Genomic DNA, 5,000 nt, shown 5'->3' with positions numbered 1-5,000 from the left:
GTATATTTGGGTTTGGAAACTGTTCAGGATTCAAATCTGTAGGACTGGAAAAGGAAGGGCACGGGAATACCTGGTTTTGTGGTTTCTATAGAATGATAACAATGAAAGTTTCCGACAATCTTAAAGTGTGGTAGGTCTTGTTATATGTTTATTGTAGGTGTATGTAGTGGCTGTAAACTTGATACACTGATGTCTCATTATCAATAGGGGTTTAATGCGGCAACGAACTTGCATTTCTTTGCCTGTGGAACCACCTTTTCTTTGGAAAGGATATTATAATAATTATAATGAATTATTTTTTGGTCTTTCACTTAACAGGACGAGTTTCAATTTTCAAACATAAATATATGTTTTTGTATTAAGTTCCAAAACTTTCTCCATGCGATTTTCAAAATTTCATCATTGTTCAAAAGGCAAAAAAGGGAAAATATTACTACAATATATGATATTTGTAATGAAAAAAAGGGTTAAAATTCCATATGAAATCAGTAATAACTTATCCGAGGATTTTGTTTAATGAAGACCTCCCAACGTTTTATCAGGTTAGAATGGGATTTAATAATGACCCAGGAGTACAGAAGTGGATTATCTAGTCTATCTATCTACCATGACACTTCTTCCAATTTTGGGAAGTTGCTGACATAAAAGAAATAAAAAAGGAAGATTTTTCATCTGATCGTTCCTCCCTGTCTGACGAGGCACTCAACCGAGTTTAGCTGGTACTGCTAGGGTGCCACAACCCAACTTCCCTCTTCCACCACAGTATAAATTCATATGCGGACTTCCGTACTGCCGCTACCTCAGCGGTCACCAAGGTGACCCGAGATAGCAGCGGGGCTTATCGAACTGAGTCATATCGCTCGTCATATCTACAGTCATCATCATCTCCTTCTATGCACAATGACGCAAAGGGCCTCGGTTATATTTTGCCAGTTGTCTCTAGCTTGAGCTATTAAATCAATACTTCACTCATCATCATCTACTTCAGTAGTGATATTAAAATATACTGTATTTGTGAATATGATATATGTTTGGATGCCTGTACAACTCACTCTCTCTCTCTCTCTCTCTCTCTCTCTCTCTCTCTCTCTCATTATATATATATATATATATATATATATATATATATATATATAATACTAGAAGAATAACTTTTAATATATGCCGTATGTATAAAATTTGGGGGGGGGGGGGTTGCAGATTTGAGGTCATATGTCATGTTTTGCAGGGGCGTAGTCGTGCTCTTGCATAATATGCAAATTGTGAGGGTGCTTAGCTCTCAAGGCTTTACAGGGATGTTTTGAATAAAATCATTTAAAGAACAGGGTAAAAGAGTAAACATTTTATTTCTCCATGACGGAATGATCAATAGTTCATTTTTGCTGTTTGATTAGAAAATCCTTGTAACTGTTACAGAAGTTTTATGGAAAATTTGCGCTGCAGTTCTTGTTGTGTGTTCACATTTAAAGATCCATGGGTGTGAACCTAAGACCGTATCTTTTGATCTTTATTTTTAATATTTGTTCATTTGATGTTTTCTGATAGTAAGTTATCCTTTAGTTGTTCCTGTTAAACATTTATTACCTCCGCCAAGGAAGTTGGGAGGAATTTATGTTTTCACCCCTGTTTGTTTATGAAGAACTTCCTGCCCTCAATTTTTTTCAAAGAGTAATGAAACTTTCAGGTATTAATTGTTATGTTGAGACGGGAAGTGATTGAATAATGAAAGTCCTTCGGCAAAGGTCAAGGTCAAGGCAAAGTCGACTGAAAAATACGCTTACGGTCTTAACTGATTCGGGGAAAGGCGAGCTGGTTTCGAGAAATAAGATTCTGTAGTGGAGGTCTGCACTCTCAGAGGGCTTTTCGAGTTCTTTTAGTGTTTCTGTTTGGCAGCTTTCCTTTTGTTCCTATTAAACATATATCATTTTGGTATTTCCATTAATATATTGTTTACGTTTCCGTTACACATTTTTGTTTTGAGCGTTTTTGAAAGATTGTTAGACCCCTTACATTTTGGTGTTTCCATTTGGCCGGTGTCCTCTAGTTTTTTATGTTAAACATTTTTTTCCTTTTGTGCTTAAATTGTACAGCTGTCGTTTGGTATTTCTGTTACTTCTTTTCTTTTGGCGTTTCATTGAGACACTTGAACTTTTGATGTTAGATCAAGGTTTGACAGCTGTGAATTCGGTGTTTCGGAAAAAGAGTTTTTCAATTGGTGTTCCGTTAGACGATTGGACTTTATAGTGTTCCCGTTAGACTGTTAGACGTTTGTTCTTATGTTGTTTCTCTATTAGTCTTTTTGATGTTTCCAATAGACACTTGTACTATTTTGTTACCATTCAACAGTTTTTTTTTTTATGTGTGTTTTCCCTTAGACAGCTTTCCTTTTGATGTTTCGGTCAGACAGTTACCTTTTGGGTATTTTCGTTAGACATTAGTTGATATTTGTTTCCATTAGTCAGTTAAAATTTTGGTGTATTTTTTTTAGTAACTTGCCCTATTGGTGTTAGCCACAGATAGTCTTTTCATCCGTAGTTCCCGTTAGATAGTTTTCCCTTTTAGAGTTTATGCTATACAGTTATCCGTTTGGTGTATATGTTAGATAATTGTGCTGCTCAGGTTTCTGTTTGAAATTTGTCTTTCAGGTGTTCATTAAAGGTTTCTCTATTTGTTTTTCAAAAACTTTTCAGCATAATGACAACGTGTTTATGTTTACCGAGTATAACAGAGGAAAATAAAGTTGATGAAATGTCTATAGTGATCAGGAAATTAATTTTTTTTTTAATCTCTTACAGTTTTGGGAGACAGGTATCCCTACCCCGCCTATACAACCAGGTGCATACACACCCAAAGCAGTGCATTGTTCACTCAGAAGACACGTGTCATACATGGAGAAGAGATACAGATTCACCAGGTTCATGACATGTCTGCAATGTGAGGTAAGTTCACTTTAAGGAGGTTGTGTCATTAATTCATCCCTGAGTGAGTATCGCTTACAGTGTGTCACGCGGTTCAAGCAGTCATACAGTTCGCTCTGTGGACGATGCTACATGTCATTTGCAACGTCTCGCGAATTTCTAGGTATATAGGCTAGTTGTTTTACCTTTTACTTTTCATTCGATTTAATTGGTGTGGTTTGATTTAGCTTTTCAAACATATTTTAAACTTCGCTGAGTGTCAGAGTTAACCAGTTATTCAAGACAACTTAAGATAACTTGAATCGGTTTTTGAAGATATTCTTGTAATTTCTGAATTTGAATAGTTCAAGTTTAGCGAGGATATAGTTTTATCTGATAATACATAGCCATTAATTTTCGTTTGATAGGGTTGAAAATGTTGAATTTCCTAGATTCAGTTCGGTGGTCTTGTATGATATAATGATGATAATAATTGATCCTTTCTAGAAGAACTCGTTGATATTATTGATGGGGGAAAATTTCCTCGTTGTTTAGTTCTTTTACTTATTTTCAAACTCATTCATCTCTTGTTTTCAATCTCATTTTTTTAGTAAAAGACTGTCCTTGGGGCGCTCCGTGTATTCAAATATTAAAACCACATTAATTTGGAAATCCTTGTACCTGCAAAGCAATTATTTTCCGTTTTAGTCAAAGCTTTCATAAAGGGATGACGAGCAACCTAATGCGGAATAATGATCCTAAATTATGAAAATAGACAAACTATTGATAAATTCATGTTTGTCTTGACATGGTTATCGAATGGTCAAGACAAACTGGCAATAGTCATTATGATTTTCTTTAAACCATATTTCAAAAGGTTGAGAGAATTCAACTTCTCTACAGACCTGAAGTATTCCACGTTGCGAGAGAAGTTAATCACGAGGCAAACATCTTTTCGGGGTCTCTCCCAATTGGTTATACCCCGAAAGGAGACGACGGCCTAGACTGAAGTCTGTAATATACTTGACGTCAGAACATTCAGATCTCTCTTTTCCGCGACATCATCTTCCCCGGAAATCGAGATTCAGATGCGCTTGAGAAAGTCATTTAGGGATTCAATATTTACTCTCATCTTATCCACATAATAAATGAGAGTTACGACTACTATTCGCCAGATCCTCGTTCATTGAGGTTTTGATGAGAAACCTCCCTGAGGGAATTTTTCCTCTCTGAGAAATGTGTTTCTTCCATTCGTCTCTTAAATTTAGTAACTCTGACAGGAATAGTGAATTAATGGAAATTTTTGGGAGTTTTCTTCAGTTCCATTCACTTTTATTTATTTGTTATTTAATTACATTATTCATTTATTCGTCTTTTTAAGCAGGATCTTAATCTACTTATGTTATTTGTTCAAGGGAGAGGTATGAGGGTTATGGGGGTATGGTGATGTAGGGGTATAGGGATGACTAGGGTACGTGTGAGGGGCTAGGGAGCTAGGGCAGAGTTGATAAAGTTTGACGGCTTAAGGTTCATGGAGACGTTAACCTCAATTCTAAATATTATTATCGAGTTGAGTCTACTATTTAGTGGATGGTCGACTACCATTCATTGGTGATCTCCCATCTAATTTTGGCTCAGGTTCAAATGGTAACCACAGAGACATTGGGAGACATCTATCAGTTGAAAATGAAGGGAGCAGCAAACGGGTGGAAAGGGTATTGGGCAAAATAAAACTGTAAAAGAAGAAATTTGGCTTTCAAATTGTGTTTCCAATTCCTGTTCCTGTCGAATGAGAGGAATCCTATCTAAAGGAAATATTGCTTCACTTGATTTTACGCTGTAGACTTTGAGTAGGCGATATTTTGTTATTTATGGATAAATTTTGCTTTCTTTGAAGATCACACACACATTATATATATATATATATATATATGTACATATATATATATATATATATATATATATATATATATATATATATATGTACATATATATATATATATATATATACATATATATATATATATATATATATCATCATCATCATCATTATCATCATCATCATAATAATCTCCTACGCCTATTGACGCAAAGGGCATCGGT

The 5,000-nt window shown here is 35.2% G+C and overlaps 1 long non-coding RNA gene across 1 annotated transcript in view; it reads left to right on the top strand.

Moving 5' to 3' along the window:
• The window catches only part of LOC137626095 (uncharacterized), a 187,331-nt gene that overhangs the window by 27,605 nt on the left and 154,726 nt on the right, over nucleotides 1-5,000 (top strand). Inside the window, exon 2 of the long non-coding RNA XR_011040983.1 lies at nucleotides 2,796-2,939. This is a non-coding gene — a long non-coding RNA (uncharacterized lncRNA). The remainder of the gene's footprint in view (nucleotides 1-2,795; nucleotides 2,940-5,000) is intronic.

Source organism: Palaemon carinicauda, chromosome 33 (genome assembly GCF_036898095.1).
Source record: "Palaemon carinicauda isolate YSFRI2023 chromosome 33, ASM3689809v2, whole genome shotgun sequence".
Classification (NCBI taxonomy): Eukaryota; Metazoa; Arthropoda; class Malacostraca; order Decapoda; family Palaemonidae; genus Palaemon; species Palaemon carinicauda.
Note: the sequence above shows the minus strand (reverse complement) of the source record. Positions and strands in the feature narration are given on the sequence as shown.